At 36.8% G+C, this 12743-nt stretch overlaps 1 non-coding gene across 1 annotated transcript; it reads left to right on the top strand.

Moving 5' to 3' along the window:
- Positions 1-2726: 2726 nt before the first annotated feature.
- LOC126033109 (U6 spliceosomal RNA) lies at positions 2727-2831 on the top strand. Its single transcript, XR_007504263.1, has one exon. It is a non-coding gene; the product is annotated as a U6 spliceosomal RNA (small nuclear RNA).
- The last annotated feature ends 9912 nt before the right edge of the window (positions 2832-12743 follow it).

The following is a 12743-nucleotide window of genomic DNA, read 5'->3' as shown; positions in this document are numbered from 1 at the left end:
TACACGACCAACCCCAGTAAAATCCCCAACATTCCGTATATTCCCCTGAACATTGCTGGTCTGGCCCAAAAGCCTGCCCCTGCAAAAGTGTACCCAGTTTAATGATACCCTTGATGATAAACCTGCTATCTCTAAAAGAAACAAACAATGAAATGAGAACAGTGAAGGGTGCTGGTATAGTTGGTGTACAGGAATCGAATACCTCTAAATGTGCAAATCCAAAGAGGAGGCTCAAGCTTCCTCCTCAGTGTGAACTCAAGGCAATCATCCAAGTTCACTGTGATTCTCCCTGGGAGATTGACCATGCCAGTGTCAGTTCATACATGGCCTTGATCTTAATGACCTTTTTCTCTTCTGTCCCTTCCTAGCTACCGTGTCTTGAACTGTGTTGAACTGAAAATGCTCCAACAATTTGACTCTGTTTGGGGGAAGGAAAATGGGATTCCCTATTCTTAGAACATGAGGCTAGAACCACTTCTTCCCCTATTAGAGCTCCTTTCAAAAAGTAATTTGAATCATCAAGCGACACAGTTACAAAACCGATCATGATTGAGTTTCAGTTACACACAGGGCACATTATCTGTCACCAGTGTGGCCATTTTGCTTCCCATCCTTCCGTTTGCTTCCCCTGAAGACATTTTGCTTCTCTCTCTGTGTCTCTCTCTCCTCCCCTCTCTCTCCTCTCCTCCCCTTTTCCCCCTCTATCCCTCCCCTCTCTCTCTCCTCTTTACTCTTTTTCCTCTCTCCCCTCTCCCCTCTCTCTTGCCTCTCTCCACTCTCTCTTCCCCTCATTCTTCTCTCCCCTCTTTATCTCCTCTCTCCCCCGCTCTTCCCTCTCCCCTTTCTCTTCTCTCCCTTCTCTCTCCCCTCTCTCTCCTCTGCTCTCTCCCCATTTCCCCTCTCTCTTCCCTCTCTCAACTATCTCTCCTCACATCTCTCTCTTCCCTCCCCTCTCTCTCCCAACTCTCTCCTCCTCACTCACTCCTACCCCCCGTCCCACCGCAGGGTTACTGAAGGAATGTAATGCAAATCACTTTACCTCTTTTTGCACCCAGTTTTTATCCAGAAAGATCATTTTCAACTATCATTGTCATATCTGTCCCTTCTCTGCCCTATCTAAACTTGGTAGCCGAGCTTTCTATCATGGACTGTTCCTCCTTGTCCTCATCTCTATTTTCTTTATTTTCTTTTTTAAATATAATTGTTATTTTAATCATAGTGGCTTACATATCATTGACGATAATATTTTAGGTACATATTAACATAAAGTTAGGGGAATTCCCATCACCGAATTGTCCTCCTTCCAACTCCGTTCCAGTCCTACCTCCCATATCCTCATCCCTCGCCCCTGGGGCTGCTAGAATAAATGGTCCCCTCTGTGCCTAGTTTACTACTTAGTGATCTTACACCTGTTTGGTCTTGGTACCTCCCTTATTGACCCCTCTAATTGGGAGGTGGGACTAGATAGTTCAAGTTATGTGGTTTTGTTTGAAGAAGAGAAAAGTAATAAACAAGGGGAAAAATCAAATACTCCAAAAATGGGCGGAGTCCTTCTAGAGGCTCTCATCCTAGGTTTGAGAGGAAGGGGAAAAAGAAGGTGAAACACCACAACAGTACAAAAAGAAGTGTCAAATAAAATATTCAGTGAGCACTCCAACAATAAAGATAGGCACCACATAAAAGCCATGGTCTTGAGATAAAAAACATGGTAGAGCACATAAAGGAAGAAAAGAAAAAAAGAAAATAAATAAATATAAATGGAGACAACAACTTCAATAACCACACCAAAACAAAGAAATCGACAAAAACAAGATAAATAAATAAACATTGTTTTGTGCTTTTTGCCTTTTTTCTTTTTTTCTTCCCTCCTGCACAGACACAGTAAATATTGGGGTCATTTGAAAAGGAATTACCTTGGCCTGAGAGATACAGGGTTTCTCCACCCTTGAAGTATATTGTCATGGCTGATCTCTAGATACATAGGTCTGATTTTATCACCCAGGACGGAGCAGAAGTCTTCCATACGCCACAAAAGCACCAAGGGGAGAGTAAATGAAGTTAATCCCATGACAATATACCTCATCTTTATTTTCTTTGGGTACTATTATCATACTATCTTTTTGTTATATTCCACAAATAAGTATGATTTTTCTATGTCTATCCTTATCCCTTTAACTCATTTTACTCAGCATATACAATCCATATCCATCCAGGTATAAGTCAATTCATAATTTCATTTATTCTAACAGCTGCATCGCATTCAATTTTGTAAATGTACTACAGTTTTTATCCACTCATCTGTTCTGTGCACTTGGGTAATTTCTAGATTCTAACGACAGTGAATAGTGCTACAATGAACATAGATGTGTCACAGTATTCGAGAATCATATGAACCTTTTTATTTGAGGTGTATTTGAGGAATGTCCATATTGTTTTCAAAAAAGGCTGGACCAGTCTACATTCCCATCAGCAGTGAGTGAGAATCCCTTTCACCCAGCATCCATGTCAAAACTATTAGTTCTTGATTTCCTTAAAATGTGGCAGCTCCTGTGATGTGAGGTCAGATCTCATTGTAGTTTTCATTTGCATCTCCCTGATAATTAATGATGTAGAACAATTTTTAATTAAACTGCAGATTAAAACTATGACCTTTCAGCCTTTAGGTTGTTAGCAATCCACCTGGAGCTGAGTAGTGTTTTTCCTTCCTTTAAAAAAAAATTGAGCAAGTGCTCGCTTTGGCAGCACATATACTAAAATTGGAACAATAGAGAAGATTAGCATGGCCCCTATGCAAGGATGGCACGCAAATTCGTGAAGCGTTCCATATTTAAAAAAAAAATACTGAGTAGGAGAGAGAGTACAGTGGATAGGGCAATTGGCTTGCATGCAGCAGACACCGAATTTGATTCCTGACATCCCAAATCTTCAAGCACCTTTATGATGCGCCCCCCAATTTTTTACTTAATCCTCACCATAACCCAAATATTTTGTTAAGGAGAAAACTATTATTCACAACATAGTGTTATTCATACTCAAATCCTTCCCTTTAGGATCACTCCTCAAGCTTACGCTAAAATAACAAAGCTCGTGTATAGACCACTTATTTGAATGGATAAATAAAGCTAAAATTACAAACAAAGCCACACAAAAATGTTTTTCAAATTGACTCTTTGAGATCCATAGGTAAATGATCAGAAATAGCTTGAAAGAGAAAACAAATTTCTCCATGGCTGATAATAAAGAGCAGTGTGTCTGCTTCTTAGTTCTTGGAGACCAAAAGACAAAAAAGACAAGAGTTGTAAACTAGAGGAGCAGTCACAGTGACCAGACTGAAAGTGTGAGCATGAAATTAGGCTACTGGGTTAAATGCTGGCTCAATAGCTAACTACTTGAGACTCACATGAATTACTTAAAGTGTCTAAGTCTGAGGTTAAATGTTTTTCCTTCTACAAAATGAGGATGATAAAGATACATACATCAGGGGCTAAATATTTAAGTTTAAAATTAGAAAATTCTGGAACAACAATGAACACAGGGCCTGCCAGATACTAACTTCCAATAAACATTCCAATTACTTTTATTACTTTTTTTCCAGAGACTTTTCTTAAGCTACCCATAATATATTTCTCCTCTTATGGAAAACCAAGATGACTCAAAGATTTTATTTAAAAAACTTTTAGTTTTACTTTTTGTGGTTTTTTTTGTTGTTTTGTTTTGTTTGTTTTTTTCCCTCCTCCCTACCTCACCCCCACCTGTAGTCTAGACAGGCCTCATTCATTTACATTTTTATGATAGTTCTCAGTGTAGTTATTTCTCTAACTGCTCTCATTACTCTTTGTGGTATTTTGGGATTAATGTCAAGGATCATTTCAAATAAATTATCATTTCTGATCATAATTGGTCTGCCAGGGAACTAACCTGAGCCAGTTGTATGCAAGGATAACATACTACTATTGTTTCAGCCTCTGATTAAAAACTTTTATAGTGACTTGTTTATTACTCTTTATTTGAGTTGTTATGTTTTTGTAACTCATGGGTTACTCCTAGCCCTGTGCTCAGAGATTGATCCTGGAGGGTTCTGAGGACCATATGGGATGCCAGGAATTGAACCGGTATCTGTCCTGTGTTGGCCATGTGCAAGGTAGACACTCTACCATTGTGCTTTAGCTGTGATCCCTGTCTTTTACAGTTTTCATTAAGATCTAGAAGTATGCATTATTCATGTACTTACTTCAGAATGACTTTATTCTTTCTAGTTTGTAAGTACTGATATGGAACATATATTTTATATTTTCACATTTTAGTATTTTCTAGGGTCAGGAACTAATTAAATTTTATCCAGGAAGGACTTGTATATATCAAGTCTTAATATTCTTTGTTTTGCAGGGAAACATGTAGAACAAAAGGGGACTTTTCCAAGATTGAATTCAAGTCTACCTAGAACTGAGATTAGAACAGAGATTATTAGTCTTCTAAATCTTGATCACTTTGTCCATGTCCAGAATGCTTCATTTTTAAAATATGATTATTTTATTTAGGCACTGTGGTTACAACTGTTATCATTGAGTTTCAGTCATATACCATGCACCACCCTTCACCAGTGCACATTTCCCACCCCCAATACCCCCACTCTCCCTTCCACCCCCCAATCTACCTCTGGGATAGGCATTTTATTTCTCTCACTTTTACTCTCTTTCTCTCTCTCTCTGTTTATCTTTTTGTACTGTTAAATTATCTATATTTAAACACAGTGATTACAAATATGATTATAGGTGTATGATTACAGTCATGTAAAGAACACCCCCCTTCACCAGTGCAAGATTCCCACCACCAATTTCCCAGATCTCCCTCCTCCCCACACCTGTACTCGAGACAGGCTTTCTACTTCCCTCATTCATTCACATTGTTATGATATTTCTGTGTAGTTATTTCCCTAACTGCACTCTTCACTCTATGTGATGAGCTTCATGTCATAAGCTGCACCTACTAGCCCTCATCTCTCTTGTCTCTGAGATACTGCTAAAAATGTCTTTCTTTTTTCTTAAAACCCATAGATGAGTGAAACTATTCTGCGTCTTTCTCTCTCCCTCTGACTTCTGTTTATCTTTTTTGACACTGTTTTGCATTATTGTTAATAAAGGAATACCAGGCAGATAATTATCCCCTTTCAGCACCCAGTTTTTGTCTAGAGTTGTCAATTTCAACTTTCACTGTCATATCCTAACTACAGAATGCTTTATTCTTTAAAAGCAAGGATCTTTGGGGTGTTAGGTATTTTCCTTGCACCTGGTTAAACCCCCCCCCCCAGTGATCCTATATGTCCATAAAGCCAATCCTAAATTTGATTTTTACCCTCATATATGGTTACCTGAGCACTTCCAGGAGTGATCCTTGTGTGCAGATCCCTAAGTAAGCCCAGAGCACAGCCAGGTATGGTCCCAAACAAACAAAAAAATTTCAAGAATATGATTTTTGTTGTGGAGGAGGAATTTCAAGCCTGTTCTAATCTTTTTTTTTTTTTTGAAGCAAGTTGGCTACTTAGACTTTATTAAGTATCCTCACTAATTTTCTATATTTCCAAATATTTTCATAAAAAAAAGCCTGTTCTAATCTTCATTAAACAATAAAGAATCAAGTTTCTGCTTCAACCTTCTTTTGGCTTTTCACTGCTCTTTGATCACCTTTCTTCATTCACTACCAAATTTCTTTGTCTCTGCTCTTCCTCATACCTCACTAGAATTTACTATTAAATCTACTACAATATGCCTATGACAAACTACTACAAAAAATGCTTCCACAAAGAGCAAGGGTTTAATAACTTTTTATTAAACTTTGATTATGCACCAGATATTGTAGGTGCTTGGACTATGAACTAATATATGAACTGCCCTTTGCTTAAAGCTGACATTGCATGGCAGAAATAAATGACAATATTCATAAAACCTTGATTTTTAATGTAATATGTTAGAACCTGATAAAGAAGACCACTTTGCAATTTGAAATAAGATTATGATGTTAGAACCATTTTAGATGGTGACAGCACATGCTCGGAGGAAGTGAGAGAATTCTCTAGAAAAAAGTATACAAAGAGAATAGAGCATAGAATAGAAAGTCCCTTCAGTGAGATAATATCTGCATATTTAAAGACTAGCAAAATAGAATGGCAGGCTAGATGGGCGGGGGATGAGGAGGGAGATTGGGGCATTGGTGATGAGAATGTTGCACTGGTAAAGGGGGTGTTTTTGATATGACTGAAACCCAACTACAATCATGTCTATAATCAAGGTGCTTAAATATATTATTAAAAATGGATACAAAACTTAATAGAATCTCTGAGGGCATTAACATTTTGACATGTATTTTCCTAGAATTTCCATAGTACTTCAAATATTATAAAATAAAAAGTTTCATAGACATAAAACATACTAATGAGTTAAGTCCAGTTAACTCCCATTTGAATTCTACTTTCTGTTCATGAAAGGTGGAACAGATCACTTGAATTTACTTTCTTCATCTACAAAATAAAGTGGAAATTCTTTTAATGGGTTTTAGAATCAAATGACCTTTTGTGTGTGAAAGTGTCCTTTAATGAAATTATAAATACTATAATTCTTTTTTATATTACACATTCCAAAAACTTTCCTTTTATCTGAAATTATACAAATTGTAGAGAACCTTGTGAAACATCTAGAAAACCAATCTCTGATTCACTTTTCTCAGTTCCCTTGACTGAATTTTATTGGTGGATGAAAGCAAACTATTTGAGTTCCTTTGTCCTCTGTTTCCATTTTTGGATTTTAACATTTGAATGTACAGACCACTCAGGGTCCATATTATTGCACACATAGGTACTCACCAGATAGATTGCAAATGAATTCAAATACAACTTCTTGGGTTTTAACACAGATTTTGTTAATAAAGTTTGCACCTACCTCTAAGGTTCACATGAATGAACTCATTAGCTAGATTGCAAATGAATTCAAATAAAACTTCTTAGATTTTAATACTGATTTTGTTAATCAAAGTTGTACCTACTTCTAATTTCACATAAGTAGACATCAAAAATATATCACAATATTGTTAGTAACTGGAGTTCAGAACAATAGTTCAGCAGGGAGGAAGGGTATTTTTCTTACACTTAGCTGATTAGACTTTAATCCCAAGAATCCCATGTAGTCCCCTACCATGAGTTATCCCTGAGAGAAAACATAGGAATAAGTATTGAGCAAAATATGACCCCAAATTTTTCGAATCAAAATAAAATATTCCTAATAGCCTACTAGTAAAGTGAGAGTTTAAAATACAGGAGGTATTTATTTGTTACTTGATTTGTCATTCTTTATTTTTTATTTTATTTTATTTAGTTTTGAGTCATATCTGGCAGCCCTCAGGAGTTTCTCCTTGCTCTGCACTCAGAAATCACTCCTGGCAGGCTCGGGGACCATATGAGATGCCGGGATTCAAACCATCGTCCTTCTGCGTGCAAGGTAAATGCCCTATTTTTATGCTATTTCTCCAGGCCCAGTCATTATTTCTTGATTTCTCCTTTTATTGTTTTATCTGATTAATTTCATTAACTTATTTAAAATCTATTTTTACATGTATTTATTTATCCTAAACAGAAAACCCACAATAGGGGCTGGAGAGATAGCATGGAGGTAAGGCATTTACCTTTCATGCAGAAGGTCATCGGTTTGAATCCTGGCGTCCCATATGGTCCCCCGTGCATGTCAGGAGTAATTTCTGAGCACGGAGCCAGGAAAAACCCCTGAGCACTGCCAGGTGTGACCCAAAAACCACAAAAAAAAAAAAAAAGAAAAAGAAAACCCACAATAACAAAATAATATTTAGATGCTGTGAAGTGTCTATGCTTAGTTCAATTTGATATGATAGAAATTGCAAAATAAAAAAATAAAAATGAAAAAAAAACATAAAAGGTATTTTCATTCATGCTATGTAGTAAGTCTATCCTTACCAATACATGTGAAAATTAGCATCTAAATTTGTTTTCCTTGGTTTAATTAAAATAGCAAAACTGTTTCTAATCATTATAGGGCAGATAGTAGATTTTTCAAATAGATTTTACAGGAATTAGGGTCCCTTGATACTTATAAGCTCATAATAACTTTGAGACAAATCAATATGGCCCATCCTGTAGTCATGGCAACTAAGATAGTCTTAAGGAGGGCACATTTCAGAATTCTCAGCATGCAAACAAACACATTTCCATGTTGAAAAATACTTTTTGATGTTCTTAACCCAGAGAGTGTTCTGTTCCACCCTTTTGATGAATATAAGGTGTAACTCAATGTTACTCACTGAGATAATTATCACTAATAAATATTTATGATTTGTTATTAACAAATGTAAGTTTTAAAAGGAAGCAACAGAAGAATGAAAGAGTTTAGTCTCTAAACTTTTTGACATATTGATCACTTTCCTTTGAGATGCTGTTTTCTTTTTTATCATTTTCCCCCTAATTTATGCTCAGTTGATACAGCTCAGAGGCACACTTACCTCTCAATTTTCAGAAGAAAAATTGATACAACTATGCAAAGCAATAAGAACTGTAACCTGCAGTTCTTAAATTACAGCTTTTATACGGTATTTAACTTGCAAAACAGAATTGCAATGAGGCTTCAGAACTGATATCTGATGTCAAATAATAAAGCTAAATATGGCAACATAAACAATACTATCAGTATTGTAGACTCTTAATCAGAATATTAACCCAGGTACAATTATTACAAATTATAGAGGGATAATTTTTCTCTTTTTCAAAATAAATAAGTTAAGAAGCAACTATTTTTCAGTTATAATGGTAATAAAGGCTTCAGGGGTCTCAATTCATAAATATTGCTCAAAATGTCACAACATCTAGGTAAATTAAATTTTTAAGAATTTGTTATATGGGTCAGTCCTGATTGCCTGCCTCTTGTGGCCATTTCATGTCTGCATCTGGTCCCTCACATCATCAACCCTTCTCTTCCCAACCAGAGTGTATGCACCAGCATCTGTGCGAAGACATTTCAATTTATATCATATAATTTTAGGGAGATTGGATCTAGCACTTCTTTTTCATCAAAGTATACAGCTCAAAACTCAGCTCATTAAACCAATGCAATACTTTTTATCATACTTATTAACCTCGGTTGTTTAGAAAAACAAACTCTAAAGCAGGTATAAAAGTCACCTTTTATACAAACAGTTCAATAGACCATTTTCTTAAACACTGTAAAACCAGCATTCCAACCCACCAAATAAATGAACAATGTGGAAACTAAGAAAGACACCTGCAGTTTGGGATATGTAGAGGAAACCTGGCTAATTTCCAATTCCACCCAAACACCTGAGCCTTATAGATGAGGTCCTAAAATTAACATTTAATGCTTTAGCAACAGAAATCAAGAAGTCACTAGCCTGAGAAATTAAGCAATCTATATAAATGAACAATGCAATCAATTCAAACAAGAACTCTTTCAGAAGATAGAGGATCCATACAAATGGAGCTGAAGAAACTAAAAAAATGGTGGCAAGTCATAGTAACAGAATTACACAGGTGAAGAATCTCATAGATGAGCTCGAAGACAAATTGCAAGCCAGCAGTGATAAAGAAGTCAAAAAAGAAAGGAGAGAAAAAAAACATTGGAAGAAAATGTAAGGTACTTAACGAACAAAGACAAAAAAATTTCTTCAAATTACAGGAATACCTGAAAGGGAGGAAAAGGGAAAGGGAAGGAACACGTAGTGAGGGAGATAATAGCAGAGAACTTTCCCACCCTATGGAAAGAAGCTGCTCTACAAAACCAAGAGGCAGAAAAAGTGCCAAACAAAATAGACCCTAACAGAACAAGAGCAAGACATTTAGCAATTCAAATGGAAAAAAAAACAACAGAGAGATGGAATTTTTTTTTCCTGTTTATGCTAATTTATTTTTTCTCAAGTTTTTTTTCTTTTTTTTTTTATTTAAACACCTTGATTACATACATGATTGTGTTTGGGTTTCAGTCATAAAAGGAACACCACCCATCACCAGTGCAACATTCCCATCACCCAAGTCCCAAATCTCCCTCCTCCCCACCCAACCCCCGCCTGTACCCCTAAACAGGCTCTACATTTCCCTCATACATTCTCAATATTAGGACAGTTCAAAATGTAGTTATTTCTCTAACTAAACTCATCACTCTTTGTGGTGAGCTTCCTAAGGTGATCTGGAACTTCCAGCTCTTTTCTCTTTTGTGTCTGAAATTTATTATTGCAAGAATGTCTTTCATTTTTCTTAAAACCCATAGATGAGTAAGACCATTCTGCGTTTTTCTCTCTCTCTCTGACTTATTTCACTCAGCATAATAGATTCTGTGTACATCCATGTATAGGAAAATTTCATGACTTCATCCCTCCTGACAGCTGCATAATATTCCATTGTGTATATGTACCACAGTTTCTTCAGCCATTCGTCTGTTGAAGGGCATCTTGGTTGTTTCCAGAGTCTTGCTATGGTAAATAGTGCTGCAATGAATATAGGTGTAAGGAAGGGATTTTTGTATTGTATTTTTGTGTTCTTAGGGTATATTCCTAGGAGTGGTATAGCTGGATCATATGGGAGCTCGATTTCCAGTTTTTGGAGGAATCTCCATATTGCTTTCCATAAAGGTTGAACTAGACGGCATTCCCACCAGCAGTGGATAAGGGTTCCTTTCTCTCCACATCCCCGCCAGCACTGTTTGTTCTCATTCTTTGTGATGTGTGCCATTCTCTGTGGTGTGAGGTGGTATCTCATTGTTGTTTTGATTTGCATCTCTCTGATGATTAGTGATGTGGAGCATTTCTTCATGTGTCTTTTGGCCATTTGTATTTCTTCTTTGTCAAAGTGTCTGTTCATTTCTTCTCCCCATTTTTTGATGGGATTAGATGTTTTTTTCTTGTAAATTTCTGTCAGTGCCTTGTATATTTTGGAGATTAGCCCTTTGTCTGATGGGTATTGGGTGAATAGATTCTCCCACTCAGTGGGTGGCTCTTGAATCCTGGGCACTATTTCCTTTGAGGTGCAGAAGCTTCTCAACTTAATATATTCCCATCTGTTAATCTCTGTTTTCACTTGCTTGGAGAGTGCAGTTTCCTCCTTGAAGATGCCTGAAGTCTCAATGTCCTGGAGAGTTTTGCCTATGTGTTGTTATATATATCTTATGGTTTGGGGTCGGATATCGAGGTCTTTAATCCATTTGGATTTTACCTTCATACATGATGTTAGCTGGGGGTCTAAGTTCAATTTTTTGCAAGTGGCTAGCCAGTTGTGCCAACACCACTTGTTGAAGAGGCTTTCCTTGCTCCATTTAGGATTTCCTGCTCCTTTATCAAAAATTAGGTGATTGTATGTCTGGGGAACATTTTCTGAGTATTCAAGCCTATTCCACTGATCCGAGGGTCTGTCCTTATTCCAATACCATGCTGTTTTGATAACTATTGCTTTGTAGTAAAGTTTAAAGTTGGGGAAAGTAATTCCTCCCATATTCTTTTTCCCAATGATTGCTTTAGCTATTCTAGGGTGTTTATTGTTCCAAACAAATTTCAAAAGTGCCTGATCTACCACTTTGAAGAATGTCATAGGTATCTTTAGAGGGATAGCGTTGAATCTGTGTAACGCCTTGGGGAGTATTGCCATTTTGATGATGTTAATCCTGCCAATCCATGAGCAGGGTATGTGTTTCCATTTCCACGTGTCCTCTCTTATTTCTTGGAGGAGAGTTTTATAGTTTTCTTTGTATAGGTCTTTCACATTTTTAGTCAAGTTGATTCCAAGATATTTGAGTTTGTGTGGCACTATTGTGAATGGGGTTGTTTTCTTAATGTCTATTTCTTCCTTATTACTATTGGTGTATAGAAAGGCCATTGATTTTTGTGTGTTAATTTTGTAGCCTGCCACCTTGCTATATGAGTCTATTGTTTCTAGAAGCTTTATGGTAGAGTCTTTAGGGTTTTCTAAGTAGAGCATCATGTCATCTGCAAACAGTGAGAGCTTGACTTCTTCCTTTCCTATCTGGATTCCCTTGATATCTTTTTCTTCCCTAATCGCTATAGCAAGTACTTCCAGTGCTATGTTGAATAGGAGTGGTGAGAGAGGACAGCCTTGTCTTGTGCCAGAATTTAGAGGGAAGGCTTTCAGTTTTTCTCCATTGAGGATAATATTTGCCACTGGCTTGTGGTAGATGGCCTTAACTATATTGAGAAAGGTTCCTTCCATTCCCATCTTGCTGAGAGTTTTGATCAAGAATGGGTGTTGGACCTTGTCAAATGCTTTCTCTGCATCTATTGATATAATCATGTGGTTTTTATTTTTCTTGTTGTTGATGTTGTGTATTATGTTGATAGATTTACGGATGTTAAACCATCCTTGCATTCCTGGGATGAAACCTACTTGATCGTAGTGGATGATCTTCTTAATGAGGTATTGAATCCTATTTGCCAGGATTTTGTTGAGGATCTTTGCATCTGCATTTATCAGCAATATTGGTCTGTAATTTTTTTTTTCGTAGCATCTCTGTCTGGTTTAGGTATCAAGGTGATGTTGGCTTCATAAAAGCTATTTGGGAATGTTTCCACTTGTTCAATTTCATGAAAGAGTCTTGCCAGGATTGGTAGTAGTTCCTCTTGGAAAGTTTGATAGAATTCATTAGTGAATCCATCTGGGCCTGGGCTTTTGTTTTTGGGCAGATTTTTGATTACCATTTTTATTTCATCAATGG

Source organism: Suncus etruscus, chromosome 16, assembly GCF_024139225.1.
Source record: "Suncus etruscus isolate mSunEtr1 chromosome 16, mSunEtr1.pri.cur, whole genome shotgun sequence".
In the NCBI taxonomy this organism is placed as follows: Eukaryota; Metazoa; Chordata; class Mammalia; order Eulipotyphla; family Soricidae; genus Suncus; species Suncus etruscus.
The sequence above is the reverse complement of the archived record's forward strand: the minus strand, read 5'-3'. Positions and strand labels throughout refer to the sequence as shown.